Source organism: Marmota marmota, unplaced genomic scaffold (assembly GCF_001458135.2).
Source record: "Marmota marmota marmota unplaced genomic scaffold, marMar, whole genome shotgun sequence".
NCBI classification, from domain to species: domain Eukaryota; kingdom Metazoa; phylum Chordata; class Mammalia; order Rodentia; family Sciuridae; genus Marmota; species Marmota marmota.
Genome location: NW_026000164.1, coordinates 2,195,525 through 2,216,663, shown reverse-complemented (window position 1 = coordinate 2,216,663; position 21,139 = coordinate 2,195,525). Strand labels below are relative to the sequence as shown.

The window sequence follows — 21,139 nt, the reverse complement described above, 5'->3', positions numbered from 1 at the left end:
GGTCCCCCGGGAATGAGAGGGACAGTGAGGAGCCGGGCCTGGCATCGGCGTAGGCTCGAGGAGCGCAGGGCGGTGGAAGGCGGCGCGTGTTGAACAGGAAGTGCGCGGCGTGCGGCGCCACGGCCCCACTCCCCGTCGCCCCCGGGTCGCCGCTCGCTGTCCCCTGTGCGGTGGGCTGCACGTTGACCAGCACAGGCTTCACGGAAAACCGCCCACCTGGCGTTTGGACCCCAATCCACAAGGAGAGCGGTCTGGGTCTCTGGGTGAGTGCAGGCTTTTCTCCCCCATCCACCCACCCACCCGCTCAGCTGTGCTTCCTCAGGATTTGTGCAGTGGATCCGCGGTAAAGCTCACGTTCCCGCGTCGCGGAAAACGCAGTTCCTGAGACTGCGGGAAGAAATGGGTAAGAGAGGGCCTGAAAACCAGGGCAAGGGGGCTCCACGTGCTGGCACAGTCCTTTAGAGCCACTGGGCTGCGTAACTGGCACCGCCCGCTGCTGAGGCCCCGCCCCCAGGTGCTCTCCCGGATCCAACGACCTCAGCTCCCGGGGTTGGAAGTGGGGAGAGTGGGGTTCGCTTCCCCTCCTGGTTAGATAGAGGACGCGGTGACTCCAGATGTCACTCGAGCTTTCTGAATATAGACATCAGCTCGGTCGTTCTGTACTCAGTAATGCACGCATTCCACCCAGAGGAAGAGCGCAGCAAGGGTCATTTTGGAGACACCTTGGGGGTCCATGAGAAGTTGGCCTTAATTCCTGTCCAAGTGCCGCCTCCGCACAGTTTTCTCTTCGGAGGAGGCGTGGTTAGCGCAAGGTAGTGAACGTGCCTTAGAAAAAGGCCATGTCTCTCGGCCCAGGGAGCCCTGTTTTGGCCAAGCTCAAGGTTTCCAGCCCAAGTTCTGAGATGGATGGGTCCCTGGTCTTGGGATGGGTTGAGGTCGGGTTTACCTGTCTCTTCCCCTGCTCTCCAGCCCAGCGTGAAGCCGGACTGGAAGACGCCCTCAGTCCCGCAGCAGCTCAGCCTAGTAGCTCAGGGTCCCTCTAAAAAGAGCTGTCTGGGGTGGACCTCCAAGCTCCACCATGGCCCCCGGTGTGGGATTTCTGGGTCTTTTCCTGGGTGGCTCCAAGTTAAAGGATTTCAAGGGACCCTGCAAGACCTTCTTATTTCACTAAGTGCTCAAATCTCTGGTTAGAAGTAGTAGAGGGGAGGCCTTCCGTCTGCCAGTTGGAGTTAAATGACCAAGGGAGTCCACCCTCACCACTAAAAATCACTCCTGGATGTCATTTAAATGTCCCCTCTTTAGCTTAAAATGTTAACCCCTATCTCCATGATAATTTGCCGGGGGAGGGGATGGAGTGGCATAAATCATGCCATTGGATTAGAACTGGGTTTGGAAGGAAAGATGGAGCCATAGGAAGGGAGCCAGCTGACCCGGAGGGAAGTCAGGGAGGAGCCACTGGGAAGAGCTCAGAAGGGGACATACAATGTTTCTTATCATATCGTGTGTTTTCTCTATGGGGCAGTTTTTAGCAATTACTATACTGTGTACTTTTATCCATTGATTTCTATAAATTTGTACAATCCTTCATTGATAATTAGTTTATTCCCTGAGTTTATTTTATTGGAGTCCAAGTTTTAGTGCCTTGGAATTTTAAATTAAAACATTTCACTGTATTGCCTGCATTTTAACAGCATTCCCTCCCCCATTTTGTTACCATATGTTAATATTTCTGAAATTGGAGTGTTTCCTTTAGGTGATGTCAGAGGAAGGTTAACAGACTTTTTTTTTCTTCTCAAAAGATATTATTAAATTGATTATATGTCTTCTATCCAGATTGGAGGGAACACTGTAATTGTTTTGCTTTGGGGCACTTTCTGAAAACACCCCTTTTCTCCTACCTGTGGGTGTGCATATGGTTATTTCAGCCAGGAGCTAGCTACATGCGGTGTGCTCAAGCAGCTGTCCATGCCACAATCCCTGCCATCCACATTGCTGAATGCCCTGCCTATGACCTTCCCAAAAATAATGCAGTAAAATATGTGCTGAACAAAATACCAAAATGAAGATAGGATTACTGAGTTTTGCCTTTTGCCTCAGCTCCAATGTTGCTTGGCTCGTTGATCGTGCCTTAGGGCAAAATTCTGATTTTTAGGAAAGATTACATTAAAATATCCTTTATATTGCTGGCTGAGTTTGGGGCACACTCATAATATTTCCACCCAAGGCCAGAGCCTCATTCATCTCCCCCTTGTCTGCTCCGTCCTTCTGATTGATGGAAGGGTGAGAGAGAGCTGGGTGAGAAAGAGCTTGCCGAGAACCATCCCACGTGCTCCAGGAGGACTTCTGGAGTCCCACTCCTCACGGCCACTGCCACTGTGTGCCAGCATTGCCATCGGGAAAAGGAGCGGGTGATCTTTACACAATTTCTAAAGCCTTTTTAACCAGGGCTTGTCTTTTGTCTGGATTATATTTTGTATGACACTTCATCAATTTTATTGCTCTAGCAATTCACCTTTTCACAGAATTTTACAAAAGTACCATTCCACAATACATCGGTAATTAAAAACAACAAAGATATAATGACGATAGACACACCCCAGGTCTTTGACCAGAGGTGGCTCAGGACAAGGCTTCCTGTGGAGGGGAGCGGGCATGCTGAGACACTTCTCATTTGAATTGTGGTTGGTCTGGGCAGATGATGGTGAGTCCATAGTTAGTGCGCAGGCTGTTGGGGGTTTTGCATGCTTCAGCATATCCAGTGAGCAGTACTGTTAACCCTGTTTCCCAGTCCAAAAATTGGTGACTGTGGGACTGCTGTTCCAGGGCCCTAGCATCACCCGCCCTCAGGGCTTCTGCTCAACTTCTTGGCCCATCATGATGGCACCACCTCTTCCCAAACCAGGTCAATGTTTCATTCAGAGAAGATGATTAAACTGCTGCATCAAGGCCAAGGCCTATGACCGAGTCGGGAACTGCAAGCAAGGGATGTTAAGACTGTGAGTAAAGGAAACCTCCACCCAGGGCTTAGGGGTGGGTCCTGGCGCTTTAATTTCACTTAACCTAATTTTCCAAACTTACTTGTCTCTGCTTTTCCTACTTCTGCTTTTTCTTTTGTCTATTAATATCTCACATAAATGAAGATGATTTTGGAAGCCACAGGTCATCTCTGTAGAGCATTGACAACCTAGAAGGGTTCAGAATCGGTGGTGTACTCATGGATTCAAAGTCCACACCTGCCCTGTGCCCTTGGAATGTCACCGATGGCAGGATTCTGGGGACTTATAGATGGATGTGTGTGTCTGATGAATCCCCCCTCCTCATTGGCAGTGTCCCCATGTGGGAAAGGAGACAGGAAGCAACTCTTTGGTCACCATGCTGGGTAGCTCATATGAATTATCTCCTCTAATGTCTATTAGCCCCCCTGAGAGAACGGCATATGCACTTCACGGTCTCGGGAAGCTGCATCCTAGTTGCTAGCAAGTGCTTTGCATCCATTAACTTATGTCCTTTGGTTCTCATTGCTGTTCCCTTTATGAAAACAGAACAGATTTGCCCCCCTCCTCTTTTAAAAGCTTTACGCAAGACTAAGAAGACTCTCTAGTAAATGCCTCCCAGGTGACTTAGATAGGCTACAGGACATCTCTGCTGCCTTGTTTCCAGACAGTGACACAGGATTGTGAGAGCAATGGCTTCTATCTTCAGGACCCCAGGGACTCAATTCCATGCCAAATGCCACTCTTGGAAAAATGATCCAACAAGGTGTGGGCTCGGGGCCTCTGTAAACGCTGTGCTAACTCACTGGACACCAAGCTCAGGGCATGTACCTGACGATGGCAACCAAGGCCAACAGGCACATTCCCATTTCCACTTCCCTTTCAGCTTGGGCACTCACCAGTGCAAATGAAGCCACTAGTGTTGATACCTGAGGGAAGAGAGGCAGGGGGCCCGGGTGAGTGGAACACTGCCCTGGGATGCCAAATCTCCTGACCACCCCCTTCATGGGTCCATTTTGATTTTGGGGGCACCCAATTTGGCCCCCTCCTCCATCTCCTTTCAGGCTGCCCTTGATCCATAATGCCTGTCAACCTCAGGCAGCCCCGTTGGCGAGATCCGGGATGCACTTTGGGAGGAGGAAAGGGCGAACTCTGTAGCAATGTTCTCCCAAGGGTCAGAATTGCTGTTCACTTCTTCCCTTGGGGAGAAGCCTGGGTCTTTGCCAGCCCTGTGCCTAAAAGCACATTCAGCAATTCTCCAGAACAACAGATTCAGCAAGCAGGGTGCGTGGAACCACGCAGTGGGGCACAGTGGAGAGCGTCTGTTTGCTAAATAAAAGGCAGGTAATCCCAGCAATCAGCTCCCTTCCTGACTAAGGGCCGTAGTCACGTAAACAGCATTAGCTGGGAATGAAGTCGTTGGTTCTGCCAACAGCTTCCTTCGTCACTGACCCACAGCATGCCCGTTCTAGTGATCTGCCTCACCTGCCATGGGGTGAAACGTCTGGGCTCCCCAGGTTGCAGAATGGGACTAAAGGTCTCTGTGTGTCAGCCCTAGACTTAGTTATTAGCATGCAATAAGCAGACCATCAACCCTGGGAAGTTTGGAGTCCCACTATAACCTGAATATGGCTCCCGACCGTTTTCTGACCTCTTGATCATCTGTCCATTGGTACGTGAGTAAATAATGCAAATTAATCATAATCATTTCCTAAGCAAACAAAGTTACTTTGGCAATTATACCAGCTCCAAAGTGCAGGACAATGTGGCCCTAACGAACATGGGAGGGTGTATCTGATCTCCTGGCTGACCACTGATGACGTCCCCTCAGGTAACATGTAGCTGACAGCCAGGCCTGGCCTCTAGAACATCATCAGGGCTTTTCATCAAGACTCCAGGAGAAAATAAATGCACATATCATCTGTGTCCTTGGCATGGGCAGCAAGGGTGACCTTGATTTTCAGGTGTGCACAGCTACCTTTGACCTTCAAGTCCCACTGGAGAGGCATAGGCACGATCCCAACGAAAAGGAAGCTGCCTGAGTCAGCCCCCAGCGACCTTGCATAGTCCACCATTGTCCTTGTGTCTTAGCACTTCAGTCTGCAATCAATCAATGCCCATTTGGTGCTCAGCAAATCCCACAGAGATGTTCAGTTCAAGGACTCTGGACGGACGTGCAGGACGGATCTCAAGGACATGGTGGTATTTGACAACTCTCCTTATGCCAATGTGGATCAAAAGATATTTTGTACAATGTTCCTAAATATAACTCCTAAGAATTGCATGAGGTCTTGGAAGAGAACGGGGGAGAGAGAAGCCTTCCAAGTGGGACTCCCGGTGGCTTACACAAGCTTCCTCTGCCTCAGCACCACACATAGGGCCAACAGCACCACTGTGCTGAAAGCCTTGCTTTGCCTTTTCTGTCCCCACTTATTGTAGCTTTTGACCTTCTAGGTCAAAGAGCAAAGTGTAATTACAAAGTTCATTGTCCACTAGCCTGTGTAAGAGGACATTTTCTTGTCACTGTAGCGCCTATTCACCATGGCTCACGGTCTTCCCAACACTTGTGGGATGAATGCAGAAGTGTCTTTGGGTAACCTCAGGTTTCTGCTCAAAGATGCCTTCCCTGCCCCACCCTGCTCTGAACTGGGAACAACAGCCCCAGGATCTCCTGCTGACTGGCGTCTGGCCAGGTTTGGCCAACTGGAGACGGTGGGGGAGGTAGGAGCGGGAGGAGGAGGGAGGCAGAGGGTCTCCTGCTCTGGTTTCACTTTGGGCAGCCCAGAGCATCCCCTGAGAGCCCTGGACGTATGAGCACAAGTCTGAGGCTGAGTGGGTGAGCCCAGTGGGCGGCTGCAGGACGAGGGTACCAGAAGCGTGAAAGGTGGCTTGCGGTGTTCCAAGTTTGGTGAGAGGAAGGTCAGGTAGGGCTCAGCCCTTCCATCAGCGAGGACTGGCTTTGACCCGAGTGAGGCCCATCAGCTAGAAGAGCAGGGGTGTGTGTGAACAACACCTGGTGCAGCGGGCGCCTGGGAAGGGGCAGGAGGGCTCCTCAGTGGACACCTGAACAGAGCTCCACTGAACACGGGAGTGGACAGGGAGGAACGGGGTCAGCAGAGGGATCCTTCTAAGTCGAGGTATATCACCCATGTTGATGTGCTCAGGACAGCACCCCAACCAGGCGGGAGGGGTGGATGATGCAGGAAGGAGGGAAAAGGGCCGCGGAATCCTCCTATTCCAGGAGGATTGCAAGTTCAAGATCAACTTTAGCAATTTAGTGAGGCCCTAGGGACTTAGTGAGAAGGAGGGAAAAGGGTCGCCTGGGGCTGACTCACACTGGAATAGGAGCAGAACCAGCGCACAGGAGCCAGCGCCGCGAACTCCGTGACGGGAGGGCCCAGCACAGGGGCTGGGAGACCAGGCTCTTTCCTGAGTGCTTGTTTTCCTGGGGCTAGGAAGCAGTGCCACCTGCTGATGAGGGGAAGGTGCCAGGAGAGCCATGGGAAGCATCTGGCGTGGGGGTGAGGGACACGCAGGCACTTTACTGCACAGACAGAGGCCTGTATCTGGCTCAGCATTGAAGGTTGTCCACGTCACGTCCTAGGTGGCCATGTTGCTCCTGGGATGGCTGAGTAGTAGTCCACTGTGTGCACACCCCAGGGTTGGTGGTGAGCACTGCTTACTTATTACATTCTATGTATGTGAGCAGTTTCCTGATGACGAGAGCCTCGGCTGCTTGGGCGCTGGGAAGCTCAGGCCCAGGGCACTTCGCAAAATCAGGAGTGCTCTGCAGGGCGGCTGCTCAGCGAGGAACGTGCACGTTGTGAATTTCGTCCTCCTGGAGGCTGGTCGACCCTCACAGCCAACATCACACCATCACACCTGTCTTTCTGCACCCACGGGAACACAACCTATTTCCAGGTTTTTGACATCTGCCAATCTGTTAGGTGCAATAGTACCTCCTATTGTGATGAACGAAAGTCTCTGTACATTTGTTTGTTTGGTTTGGGTTCTAGGGATTGAACTCAGGGGCACTCAACCACCCAGCCACATCCCCAGCCTTATTTTGTATTTTGTTTAGAGACAGGGTCTCACTGAGTTGTTTAGCGTTTCACTTTTGCTGAGGCTGCCTTTGAACTAGTGATCCTTCTGCCTCAGCTTCCCGAGCCACTGTGATTACGGGCATGCACACTGCGCCCAGCCCTGTATATCTGTATTTGCAGTTGCCTTTGTGTGAATTGTCTCTTTGTGATTTTTTTCCCCTAGGCTCCTGCTGGATTGTAGGTCTTTTTCTTACGTACTATTCTTCAGATACTAAAAAAAATAGACCCTTGTCAGTGCTGGGAGTTACCAGTATTTTTTCCCCATTTATTGTCTTTTGAATGTGTTTATCACCATTCTCCATGCAGAATTTTTCCTACTTAAATGGATTACTTTCTTAATTTGGGGGAGATACCAGGGTGAACCCAGGGCACTTAACCACTGAGCCACATCCCCAGCCCTTTTTATTTTATTTTTTAAATTTTGAGACAGGGTCTAAGTCCCTAGGGCCTCACTGAGTTGCTAAAGTTGATCTTGAACTTACAATCCTCCTGTCTCAGCCTCCCAAGTCATTGGGATTTCAGGCATGGGTCACTGCACCTGGTATCAATTTATTTTTATGTCTACTGGGGTTTTCTGTCACACTTAGGGATGTCCTTCCTACTTCAAAATTATTTCTAAAACATCCCCATATTTACTTCTGTAATTTTTATGCTTTCATTTTTTGCATGCAAATCATTTTACATTTAAGACTTTGATCTTTCTGTTATTTATTTTGGAAAAGATACAAAGTAGTGGAAGAAGGAGATAAACTTTCATAGTAGTTTTTGTTCTATTTACTGAGTGGAAGCCACTCTGGACAGGAGCCTGGGCCCTGGTCTGGGTGAACTTGCACTCACCTGCCAAGCTGGGTGGATGGGGACCTCTTCAAGCGTTTTATCTGCAAAGGAAGACAGCTGGTTTGGATGACTTCCCAGGTGCTCTCCATTAGACAGGCATTGAACCTGCCAAGGATGCTCCTTTCTCTCTGAGTTCTTGGAAGGCTGAGATGGACACCAACAGACTGTGTGGTCAGTGTCAGGAACCACTGCCTTTTCTTCCTGTGTTCAATTAATTAATATTTATTGAGTGCATGTTGTGATGAATCAGCAGAAACCTGACCCTGAGCACGTCAAGGGCCCAGCCTTCCAATGGCAAATTTGGAGCTCCAGCCCCTGCGGGCTGCACTGAGGGTCGATTATATGTTGGACGCACAGATGGGAAAACACCTGATAAGCTCACTCCAGTTGCAGAGTGAGAAACAATAAGCGTGTGAGTACTTCCTGTTTCACAGAGTGTTCGTAGATGAGCTCATTGAATTCTTAAACACTGCAAGGGTTGGAGGGCTGAGTGACTTATGTAGGGGATCTGTTGTGTCAGATGTAAAATGAGTTTGTTGGTTTTTATAGGTGTTGGTTTTGAGTCTTTCTAGAGTATTTTCTAGATTGCAGAGCTGGAGGCCCATAAATGCGATACCACCCAAGGAGCGGGTGGAAGAGATTTCTACATAGAAGAAGGGTCGTGCGGGACTTCAGAAGGGTACTGCTTATGTGCTGGGCTTTGCACAGGGCTTAGGAGGGAGCAGGGAGGCAGCAGGTTTGGGGACAGAGCTCAGAGGAGGCACAAGACCACTGTGGGGCAGGCTGCTTCTATCTAGAATGTTCCAGCAGGACTGCCTGAAACCCTGTTGGAAAGGACCCATCTTATTAGGGCCAGAGCTAAATGGTTGCTAGCTAACTCCGGGATTTGATCATTTGAGACATAAAAAAGACATATGCAAAGATCCCTAGAGAGAGATTCCTGTTTGGCCTTATATCTAGAATAGTTGTCTAGCTCCTGGATTCTGCCCTGTTTGCACCTTGTGGCACTGGGGTGGCTAGAACGTGGACATCAGAGCTGTTGCCCTTAGCAACAGTTACTCCTGCAGGAATCCTGCACGAATCGCTCTATCTTCCTTCGGGGGAACTTGGAGGCTGCCAGGATCCCTTCCCCTGCTTCCACTCACACTGGGGACCTGGTCCTGGGTGACAGTCAGGGGACTCCAGCTGGAGCAGACCGAGCCCAGTTAGTTCTTCTCCTGAGGCCGTTCGTCCTCAGCCTGGAGCTGCCCCACTCTATGCCCAGCGCCTGCCAGCCTGGGTACAGCACCCAGAACACAGTACCCACGGCTGAATGCCCAGTTCCTGTGGTCCCTGAGTCCAGTTCCTCTTCTTCCTTTCCCTGTGAGTCAAGGAAATCCCCACATTGTCTTAAGCAAGAGCTGGATTTCTGTCTCTTGCAATCCAAAAGCCCTAGTTTCTCACTTTTAATTAACTTAATTATTTTGTTTGTTTGTTTTGCCCCCTCGTGAGTTTTTTTTTTTTTTTTTTTTTTAACAATCTGGAGAGGAAAGAAGGAAGCAGAAAAGAGAGAAGGAAAGAGATGTTCCTCAGGCAGAGTGAGTACTAATAGGAGCCCCTGCTATTGATGTCCCTGCCTGCCCCTCTGTCGCCTGCTCCATGGCCACACTCACCTCTCTGTGCTGCAGCCATGCTGTGCTCCTCACAGAGCCCATTCTGAGCATCTGTGGGGAAGGAAGTGGGGATGGGTGGGGACGCAGGACCATTTCCCAGGCCAGGAACAGCAGAGACCCTGGGAAGTCTTGTCACTCTGGGAATTTAGATGAATAAGTGAAGGCACCTGAGTGCCCAAATCTTCTCCTACAGGAAAAGGACTTTTCCCTTTGTAATTAAGAAAGCCAGCCAAAGCTCACAAATAATTGGGATTAGCAATGTCCATGAATGATGTTTCAAGTTACCTGAGCAAGAAAAATACAGCGATCACGGAAGCCAAGACTCAGAACCATGAAGCCAGTGTTGCTCATTTACTTTGACAAGCGTAATTCAGGTTCAATTTATTTATGGTTAAACTCCCATGGCACTGTAACCAGATACCCCGGCTGGCAGGAGGGCGGAGGAGTGAGGAAAGGTGCCCACTTTCCTTTGGTTTTCTCTTACCTCTTCCTGATTTTTTTCTTTTGACCCTAGCATCTCTTTCCATCTTTAAATTCAGATTCACAAAATGGTTGCTCCCAGGGCTACACAAGATTGCAAAACACTCTGCCTTGGATTCACTTCTCCGTTTTGCTTTCATTTCAAGAGAACATAGATAATAGCATTGTGATATTTCTTGGAGAAGGTCTATATTTATTCTAACCATTTTCTCATTGCTTAAAATATTTTGAAGCTCCCTTTTCAAAAGTTGATTTTGAGCCAGGTTTAGAGTGAGCTACAAAGATGCAAAAACGTCAGTGTTGGTAAGTTTATAACGGGATGTTTGTGAAGCCTGGCAATGTCGCCAGCACAGCATAGGAGCATAAACGAGCCTCTGCGGTTTCTCTGTAGGTCAAGGTGAAAGCCCTCGGTCACAGTCTCTGTGCACATCTCTCCAGACTGTTAATTTTGCTCTACTGACCCTTACCAATGAAAACGTGGGCCTGTTTCAGCTGATTCACTGGCATCTCAGTCCACCTCTCTCCCTCACTGTACCAACAAACCACCAAGTGCCCCGTGTCCCTCTGTCCTGCTGTATCGGTGTCCGCTGAAACCTCAGGGAAGCAGCTGCCCAGAGGGAACTAGACATGCAAGAGAGGTGATAGGGGAGGCACTGGCAAGGGAAAAGGGCGGGAGTGGCCCTGACACTGGCAGGATTGGGCAGGAAGAGTCCCCAAGGGCAGCACTGTTCTGAGAAAGCCCTGCCAGGCCAGGGGCAGCCACCAAGCAGAAGCCTTTAGTCAGAGGAGTCTCAGAAAGAGGAGGCGCTGCTCGGGGTTGCGTGTTCACCGGGGAACAGCCAGGGAGAGTGTGGACACCCACGGGGAGGTTCTGGGCTACCAGTGGAGGATGGCTGTGCTGTGGGTCCCTTGGAAGGAGTGCTGAGGACACCTGCAGGCCACCAGCCCCCCTGCACCACACACAGCCCCTTGCAGCGTGTGTTCGGGGAGCAGCTCCCCCTTCCTTCCTTGAGCCTCTCATCTTGGAAGATACTTAGAAGAGGGGCAGTAGGACTAACCACGAGCCCTGGTGCTGCCACTGGCTGGGACCGCCAGGGGTTTGCTCCCGTTCCCCACCTTCCTCCTGAGAGCCCTGAGCCGGGAGGACCACACCCTCCTCAGGACCCTCACTCATGGGGGAGGAGCCAAGCGGAGCTGGCTTTCACACACTCCTCCTGGACCCAGTGCAAACCAGCCTGTCCTCGGCTGGGGATCGAGGTCAGTGAATCCCTCCAAACAGAAACACTTTGTCCCACTCCTGTCCCCAGACACAGGCATCAAAGGATCCTGGTGGCAGCTGTGACTTGTGGCACACGGGGACTCCTGGTGATACCCCTCGTAGGATCAGAACTTCCAGCCCTACAGAGTCCAGAGTTGCAGGGACAGGAAGCCCAGTGGGTCACTGCAGTGACAGTGAGTGGGGCCATTCCCGCCTCCACCCTGTGGCCCCTGGGCTCACGTGGGCGTCCTTGGGAGCAGGGCTACAGTGCCTGCATGGTGCCTTCGTGGTGCCTATGCTGTGTCTGAGGTTGCTCTCCTCATCTTGTCCGTGTCACTTGGGGCTGCAGCCCTGTCCCCGCCTGACCATTCTGGCCCTGGGTGAGACCGCCTTTATGGAGGTGAGACCAGAAGACGCTCATCATGGCTCCTCTCAGGCCTCCTGGCCAGGGTCCTCTCTCCATGTTGCTCCGTGGGGATCACATGCCTGGGGGCCCTGATACTGCTCTGTGGGCAGCAAACACCCCTGGTGTAGGAGTCTGTTCTTGTGGGTCCTCCAGGAGATAAGGGACTTTACTTGCTTCCGAAAAGATGGCTGGTCCCCTCAGGGAGCAGCGCCATATCGGAGGCTCAGCTTGGCCTCAATTACTGGCTGATTGGAGACTCAGGGGTGGCCGTGTGTCATTGGGAGCGTGTGCAGTCAATCTCCTGTCTGGTCCTCCTCCCTGACACTCTGGCTGCTCCATTCATGTGTCCTTTGGGGTTCCAGGATGGCTGGGGCACCATTGTGTACACTGAGCTGTTGCAGGTGTCCTCCATGGTGGGTGTTCCCTGGTGGAAACTAATGTATGACACAGAACACCTCGTGCCCACTCCCACGGGTCCAACGGCTTGCCTCTACCAGGGCCTTTCCTGTAACCCTTTTGCCGCTGAGCCCTCCCCTACTGGCCGCACCACTGACCCTGGAATCTGCACTTATCCTCAGCTCAGTCTGCTCCTCCTCCTACACAATAGGATGAACACGTGCCTTGCCCCCAGTCCTGCCCTCTCCGCTGTCATTCAGGGCTGTCTGTGAACACGATGTAATGTGGCTGCCGGACATTTTCAATTACCCCCTTAGAATGAGCATCTGGCAATCAAGTTTGGAATTCCCCATCTTCTTACACTGGCCCTGTGGGACCTCCCTCTCCCATACAGACATAGGTGTCAGTTGATAAGGAGTGCTGGTGTGCCCTCGTAGGTGGCCTCGTGTAGGAACATCTGCTCGGCCAGCCTCCTCCTGCCTCCCGACTCTGCCTGGGCTCGTCCGATACACCAGCTGATGGGCTGATGCTGAGCCATCCAACTTTGTGACCTGGTGGACCCCCAGATCCAGATCATAGCGGGAAGTTCCAGAGGGTCAACTGGTACCTCAAGGTCGAGTGATTGACCTTGGAGAGTCTGCTTCTCCAAGGATGCATAGTCCCTGCTGTAGCTGGCTCTGTGGCAGTCCCCAGTGCCTACATAGGAATTGTCCCCTGAGCTGGATGTGACCACATCACACCTCCTCCCCCCATTGACACCACAGCGCTGCAGCCACTTCTCTGGGAGGAGACCCCAGTGGCCACCACCAGGCTGGAGCAGCACCTCCCTCCTCCCCGTAGCCTTGGGGCCTTCCTGTAGACCCTTTCCCCGACAGTCAGGCAGCCTGAGCTCTCGGCCCAGATCATGCTGATTGTAAGTTAAATTGTGTCCCTTAAAGAACATGTGGAAGCCCTTCCTCTGTGTCTGTGAGTGTCACTTATTTGGTGGTTTTGTTTTGTGGTATTTGTTTTGTTTTGCTCCTGGTGCCGAGGACGGGACCCAGGCCTGCAGCCTGCTGAGGGCTGTCACGACCACTGAACTGTATCCCCTGCCCCTCGCATTGGGAGATGGCCTTTCAGAGGTGGTCATGGTAAGAGGAGGTCGTACTTGATGGCAGTGGATTTAATCCAGTATGACCGGTGTCCTTCAAAAATCAGGCACAGGCACAAACGCACAGAGAGAGCCCTGTTCAGACATGGAGGCAGAGGTGGGAGCTTCAGGGGGAGGGAAGGACCCTCCCTGGATCCCTCAGAGGGAGCCCGGCTCTGCCCGCACCGTGATTTCACGTGTGGGAGAGTCAGCTTCTGTTGTTGTTTTTTCCTAATTTTTTTTTTTGTTGTTGTCAATGGATCATTTATTTATTTATTTATATGCGGTGCTGATGATGGAACCTGGGGCCTCCCACATGCCAGCAAGCGCTGTGCCCCTGAGCCCCCCTCCCCAGGTCTGTTGTTTTAAGCCCCCTGTTTGCAGCCCTGGGATGCAGCTGTCCTGAGAACTGCCTCCAGCCTTTCTCGGATGCCCCCTCCCCTCCCTGCCTCTGTCCAGGGGCCCCTGCCTGGAACACCCTCTTCTCTCCTCCACACCAGGGCTGCCAGGTCCAGGAGGCCCCACCCAATCTCACCCTGAGGCTCCGCTCCCTGGCCCCAGCCCTGGGCCCTCTCTGGTCTGCCTCCCTTGATCTGTCCCCAGGTCCCACCAGGCTCCAGGAAAGGATTCAAGGCAATAGCTGCCCCGTGGTTTGCTGAGCGGCTTGTTCCTGTTGAACTTTTTCTGTCTGACTTGATTGCCTGGACTCCAAGCCAAGCAGTCTCAGACCCCAGACCCCAGCAAGCCCCCCTAGGTACAAGACCATGTCACCCAGCTGTCCTCGAGGGACCTCGGTTCTCCTGACTCTAGGTAGTCGTACCTGGTGCTTCTCCTCCATGGATCCCAGGAGACACTGGTCTTTAAGGACATCCCCTGTCATTTAACTGGCCATCGGGTCATGTAGATGAAAGCAAAAGTTATGAAAATGACAAGGGGCTGCAGGAAGGTTGGACGAATCCTCAAGTTTAACCACCCAGGCCTCAAAGCCCCCGAGTCCTTCAACAGCTCCCAATAGGAAAGAAAGAAATCTATTTCAGATCTTGCCACGTAAGAGTTATGCACAGAAAGGGGTCACAAGGACCCTCCCACTGTGCTTCCAAGGCAGTTGCCACTCAGTATTCCAACAGCCGCCTCTGGTCACCATGAGCTTCGAGCTCCGTGTTAATCTGGACAGAGGAGCTCATCTCCAGCCAAGGCCAGAGAGTTACCACAGTCTCTTGACGTGCCGTGTAATTGGAGACGGCTTTCTCGGGAGCAGTTTGTGTGATGGGCTGTCTGGAGGCCAGCTGTGTCCTGGATGTGCCCAGTGGTCCCTTGTGGCCTCCGGGGGGGGGGGGGGGTGTCGTTCTGATCTGAGATGCAGGAGCCACCAGTGGCATAGTGACAGTCCCCATTACAGGATCCGGGGAATCTCAGCAGCCCTCCTCTCTAATCCCTCTGGGTTAATGAGGAAGACACCGAGTCCAGAGACCAAGGGGGACTCGGTCAAGGTCAAGGCCATCAGCTGTCAGTTTCTGCTAAGTTCACTGATCATGCCTCTTCCTGAAGCCATCGGGCCCTGGACGCTGTCACCTGGCCACCCTACCTCCCAGCCACCCCAGCCCTGTCCACCGCGACAGGCCTCCTTGTGTGCACAAGATGCCACTGTATGCGGTTCTTGATTTAAGACCTGGAGGAGGAAGTACATGAAACAGCAGTTTGTAAAATGCAAAACCATCTGAAAGCATGAACTTCTTATTTATTTATTCTCCTTATATCTGTACACAGCGTAGGGATTTGTTGTCACACGTTCGTATGTGCACACAAAGTGACAGTGTAATTTGGCCAATGTCAATCCCCAGTACCTTGGGATTTTTATATCACTGTCCCATTCCACAAGTCAGACGAGCCTACACAATGGCAAGGACACAAGTCCCCCCAGGAAATGACATGCTCTGCTTCCTCGTGCTACTAGGGTGGGTGTCTCGGAGGCCACAAGGCAGGAGGAGGGTCAGGCTGGAGTGGGGACAGGGGGAGGCTCGGCCCAGGTGTCTAGGACCCAGGTGACCCTCTGGGTTTAGGACTGGGTGGATGTCGTGGCCTGGTCCCAGGGTCAGGCTGGCTTTATCTGTGCAGTTGTTACCTCCCTATGCAGGAAAGGAGTCTTTGGGGATCCTCATGGACGGACAGTCCCCAGCTTCAGGCAAACCCATCCCCATGTTTGCTGGTGGGGCCTCAGAGACTGGCCTGTGTCCTTCCAGCCTGTCAGTAGGGGGTGCTTAGGAAGGAAGGGCCCCCATGGGCTCACTGTGCCGTCCGTGGGCTTTGAGGACAGAGGGAACCACCCAGCTCTGAGGAGCTATTCCCAGTGACAACCCCCCACCAGGGTGAACTGTGTCCTTAACAAAATGGAAGCTGCCATGTCCCCAAGCAGACGTTGTGTGTCATCCAGAGGAAGACCCTGCAAGCCTGGGAGTGTCGCCTTCCAATGAGGCCTAAGGTGCGAGGCCTGATGACAGCGCCACACTCTGGTTTGATTCCTGGTGGTGTGAGCCTCATAGAATGTACGCACACACACCTGCACGGCGCAGGTCGGCACCCTGTGTGGCTGGTCGCTGCAGTTGGGATGGAGTAGACACAAGATGCGTGGGGCTCCTGTCCACCCAACAGGGCAGACTATTCACAGCTTCCCTTTCTCTATGAGTAGAGTGCACTCTAAAATAGCAGTGAAGTAGAGCATAGCAAATGCATAAGCCAGCAACATGGCTGTGTTCCCTTTCTGTAACAAAAATACCTGAGATAATTGACTTATGAAGAGAAAAGGTTCTGGAGGTTCCAGAGGTCGATTGGTTGGCTCTGCTGCTTTTAGCCTGTGGTAAGGCAGCACATCGCCGTGGGAGGGCGAGGCAGAGCCAAACTGCTATCCCATAGCCCGGGAGCAAGAAAGAGGAAGAGACTGAGGTCCCATTATCCCCTTCAAGAGCACACCCTCAGTGACCTTCCCCTAGGCTCCACCTCTTAAATTCCCGCTGCCTTCCGATGGCACCAGGGCTGGGGACATGGGGACACTTACCGGAACCACAGCAGTATTTGGGCTGTGCACACCTTTTGATGTGTGGCAGAGCTGCAGGTTAGCTCACGCAGCCGCACACAGTCCAGCGGGTGAGGCCTTGTGCTAGGACGTCACTGTGGCCACAGGGTACTGGGCAGGGCGTCCCAGCCTCCTGATCCTGGGGCTCTCTGTGCCTCTGCTTATTTTACTGCCTCTGTTGTGCCTGTGCCTTTTCTTGTACACTCGCTCACACTCCCTTTCCTTCTGCAAATCACGTGATTCATTAAAACTGCAGCTCGGCTCAGAAGAGGGGCGCAGCACAGAGGGAGAACACGGTGGGGAAACGGGCTCATGTTTCCTCCTAGTTTTGTTCTCTTCTTGGTTTGAAGGATCTCTCGGCTTCTTCAGAGGCAAGTACTCATATGTGGTTAATTATTCAACCAAAACGCACGCACTGCCTGAGTCGTTCCCACGTGGCCAGCAGGTCTGTGCCGGTTCCCAGGAGGACGTGAGGAAAACAGTGCAGGTCCTACCTGCGCCCATCAGCCACCGTCACCGTGAAAAACGCCGTGATCGACCTAAGAAGAGGAAGGGTTTCTCCTGGGTCGCAGTTCGGGGGGTTCCAGTGCCCGATCGGGTGGACCGGTTCATTTGAGGCCACGGTGGGGTGCTCGATAGCAATGGCGGGGGGTGGGGACAAAGCCAGGAGAAACTGCCCAGCTCATGGCCAGGGAGCCAGGGCGAGGAGCAGCCTGGGAGCGTCCTCTCAAGGGACACCCCAACCTACAGCCAGAGGCCCTCGGCCCCACCTCCCAGAGGCACCCCCCAGAGGCAGCACCATCTCCCCGTAGCACCGAGCCAGGACGTTTGGGGACACTAAGGTCCAAACCCTCGACCCACTGCACAGAGGAGAGCAGACGGACTCTCGGCCAGCGCCCAGCCCATTCCCAGCTGGTCACTACAGCCCTAACGCTCCTCGCCCACCCCTGACGGCGGCTGTGCCGGCAGCTTGAGATCCCCTTCTGACCTCCACACGTTCCTCAGGGGTAGATGTTGCCACAGATGAAAACACGGAACTCAGGACACTAAACACCGTAGCCGGGCCAGTCAGATGCATGGCAGAGCCAGGAGCTCCACCCTCTCTGCTGGCCCAAAGCGGATGCCCAGCTTGGAGCTTTAGGGACAGCCTGGCCAGCGGAGGGCTCTAGACCACGGACTCCAAGCCCAAGCAACCCCTGCGCTGCCTGGAACCACAGCAGACTCCCAGGGCCGGCTCCGGGGACGGCCACCGCTGAGCTGTCTCCGTCATTCCCCCAGCACCCACGCACAGTACGGCCCCTTCCCACCCTCCAGATCCTCTCATGACCCCGTGCCCCCTCAGCCACCATGCCCTGTCTCTGGGCCCCTGCAGAGTTCTCCCAGCCTTCCTGTCTCCCAGGTTTCTCCTGATGCCTCCTTGCAGCCCCTCCTCCAATTGATAGATCTTACCCCTAAAAGCTCTTGTCCCAACAACAGCCTTTGTGCTTTCTCTGCCACTCCTCTCTGGCCTCATCTCCCTCCCCTCATCTCTCTTTTGGCCAATCCCATGCCTGTGGCTCTGACGTGCCCGATTCCCGCTACCTCAGGGCCTTTGCACTGGTGGTCTCTGCCTGGAGGATTCTTTTTTCTAGCTACCTGGATGTTTTACTTTCCCCTTACCTTCAACTGTCCTCTCAAAGAACTCTTCTCAGTGAGCCTTTCCCAGACCACTATTTTAAAATAGAAATAGAGCCAGGTGTAGTGCCATGTATCTAAGCCCCAGGTATTTGGGAGGCTGAGGCAAGAGGGTCCCTTGAGCCCAGGGTTCCAGAGCAACCTCAACAGCAGAGCAAGACCCTGTCTGAGAAAGAAAAGGAAAGAAAGGAAGGAAGAGGGCATAAAAAATATAAATGCCCTCTTCTAACATCCCCTACGTCCCCTCTTTGCTCATTTCTCGGTGTGGCCCCTGTCGCTGCCTAACGCACTAGAACTTACCTACAGGACTGCTCCACTGAGGCCCACCCCGAGGGCAGAGCTGTGTGCACGTCTTGTCCATCTGTTGCTGCAGGATCTAGTAAGTGCCCCGTCTTCAGGCGGTGCTTAATAAATGTTTATGAATGACAGCGGCGCAGCCCAAGAGCTACAGAGGGTGAAGGAAGGAGGAAGGCCCAAGCTGAGCTCTGCAGGGAGGAGTTCAGTGCCAAAGCTTCATAAGGGGGCTGGAGCTGTCTGAGGCCAGGCCAAGGCCAAGCAGTAATACCCAAATTGGGACAAAGAGTCAATAAGCCTCGTGAAACCTTAAGAACATTTTTTCAGAGCTCCACTGTCAGGTAGGTGGGAGGACGAGCACTGGACAGGCCAGTGAGTGCTGTGGGGTTTGCAGTCCAGCTCAGGGGGCCAGGGCTCAGGCTCCTGGCTTCTGGGCACTGCAGTAAATAATCAGTTCTTGCCCAAAGCTTCCTTTGGTAGCAAACCTCTTCTCTTGGCCTGATCCAGAAGGTGGGTGTGACTCAAGGGAGGGCTACAAGTCCTGATTTTCTGACGCAGCGTCGCACGTATTTAAGGAAGACTTGAAGAAGAAACAGAGATGTCCAGATTGATAGTCACGACGGGCGGTGCTCCTGTCTCCAGACCTGGTGTCAGGCACCGCGTGAGGACCGCTCCATCCCCATGAAGCTGGGGCACAGCTGCTGGAGGCAGAGGGACGGCGGGCACTTCTCAACCTCAGCTCAACCCTGGAAGCTCCAGCCCAAAGCACAGGAGGGGAGAGTGGGGCGGGGTGTGTTCAAAGCCTTCTCCAAAATAGTGCTCCCATCATGAGTGTCCCCGCCGCCCCCTGCCGCCCTCCCTCCCTCACGTCCACACCCACCTTGCTTTGGCCAGATTCACTCACTCAGGATTTTCGGAATGCCCCGGGGAGAACAGTGTGTAGACAGAGAAACTGGGGGACTCAACAACTTGGTGTGTTCTGGAAATTGCAGCATTTGGTTGGAGGAGGGACCTAGAGATATGGGGTGGGTTCAGGAGGGAGGACTGCAAGGTCCTGCAGACACGGGTGGACCTAGCCCCATCGCTGGTCAGCGGTGCTTCCGGCAAGTTCCGTAGCCATCTCATCTCTATTCTATCTGTAGAGAAAATGATACCACCCTGCAGGTATTTCAGGTGAGACCCGGATGAGGTCGAGCGGGAGAGAGCAGCACTGAGCAGAGGGTAGATGCTCCACCCACAGCAGCGGCCGGGTGGTGGTCAGGAGGGTCTTCTATTCTGCTCCAGGTGTGCAGGTTCTGTCTGGCTGGGGGCGGGAGTCAGGGGAAGATCTCAGCTGGAGAACAGCAGGTGCCATCGTTAATCCCATTTGACAAATGATAAGACTCAGGCACAGAGAGTTTAAGTAACTTGCAGTAGGTGGCAGAGCTGCATAAAACTCCAGCTCCTAAGCACCATTGTGACTACTCTTCCTCCAGCTGAGGAAAAGCCCTGGCCACGGTGGAAGAGCCCATGATACCCAAAGGGGAAACCGGACTTGGCTTTGCTTTCGACGTATCAGTGCAGGTGCTGAGGAAAGACTCGTGTAGGTACCTGCGTATTCCTCAGGGGACGTCTTTACAAAAAGACTGCTCCTCCAGCTCTCTCCCTGGCTGGCTGGGCCACTGTCAGGACTCCTATCCAAGGGTTTTGCAAAATGTCAGGTGTCAGGTTCACCCATTCCCTGGGCTTGTGGCTTGGGAGAGGAAGGGCCAGCGCCAATCAGCCCCACGTCCTGTCCTGCAGCGTAGAGGAATCGGGGGATCCCAGGAGGAGGAGGTGCCTGTGTTGGGGCTCAGAAATGCTCACTGGAGCACATAGGCATAGTATCAGCGTTGGGAAAGCAGAACACCGAGTCCTACAGGTGGGAAGGCAGGAGTGTGTCCTTCCCAGCGGCCATGGCTGTGGTGACCGTGGTGGCCATATGTCAGGTGCACTGTGCATACTCCAGCCAGACAGGATTTCACGTAGGAACTGGTTATACCGATGACTGAATGATGGGAAGCCCAGAGGCGATGGGGAAAGCCAGAGATGGGCCAGGGTCCGAGTCCCTACCAGACCTGGTTGCACCATATATGGGCTTGGGCCAAGGGCGGCCCCTTTACAAGTTCTTCAGAATTGAAGATGGCAGAGCACGCCACGAGGCAGGGCCCTTACAGGTCTTCCTCCCCACTGATCTCATTTTGTGTTTGTTGCTTTACTTTGAAACAACGTCAAGCACAGAGAAGAGCTGCCCATGCTGTGTCTTTAGCAGGGAATCAGGTGCTGAGATGTCACCTCCCAGGAAACCTCAGTGGTTGAGGGGACAACATGAGCAGCCATGGGATGCTGTGGGGTTTAGCTGCACCCTGACAGGCTGCACCTTTGGATTCGGCCCGTCTCCAACGAAGTTCCTTTGATGGCATGATGAGAGTGGTAACGGGCTTCCCCTGCCCTTAGCCTGGGTAACTAGCAGGGTTTCACAGAGAGCTTCTTGGGGAGTACTGGGCTTTTGACGTATTCCCTGAAGACAGTAGGAACTCAGGGTGTCCTATCTTATCTGGTGAGATGTGGTCCATTACTACAGCTATTTCAATTCCCAGATTGCCCCCATTTGGCCAGGGGACTCCCTTCACCTGGACTCTGTCTCTGTCCGTCTCCATCATCCTTCAAGCACCTGCTCCTTTTCTGGAGTGCACAGGACCCCCAACCTCAGCTTGCGCTTTCCCCCCACCCTCCAACCATCGTGTCTCCAAGAATCCTCGTTCTTCTGGGTGGGAAAATGGCGTTTGGAATCCAAGAGCCAGCACCAGACCTGCATTTGTTATGGGT

The 21,139-nt window shown here is 53.1% G+C and overlaps 2 long non-coding RNA genes across 3 annotated transcripts; one reads left to right on the top strand and one right to left on the bottom strand.

Annotated features, from left to right (window-relative positions):
• The first annotated feature begins 97 nt into the window (after nucleotides 1-97).
• On the top strand, nucleotides 98-5,488 carry LOC107148920. Of its 2 annotated transcripts, none has more exons than XR_001504315.2 (3): nucleotides 98-263; nucleotides 2,903-2,996; nucleotides 3,141-5,488. It is a non-coding gene; the product is annotated as an uncharacterized LOC107148920 (long non-coding RNA). The 2 variants fall into 2 exon arrangements; XR_001504316.2 differs by having other exon boundaries at nucleotides 98-403.
• Nucleotides 5,489-14,972: 9,484 nt separating this feature from the next.
• LOC125611606 lies at nucleotides 14,973-17,594 on the bottom strand. The gene is made up of 2 exons (XR_007341810.1): nucleotides 17,313-17,594; nucleotides 14,973-16,863 (listed from the first exon to the last, which is right to left on the bottom strand). It is a non-coding gene; the product is annotated as an uncharacterized LOC125611606 (long non-coding RNA).
• Nucleotides 17,595-21,139: the final 3,545 nt, after the last annotated feature.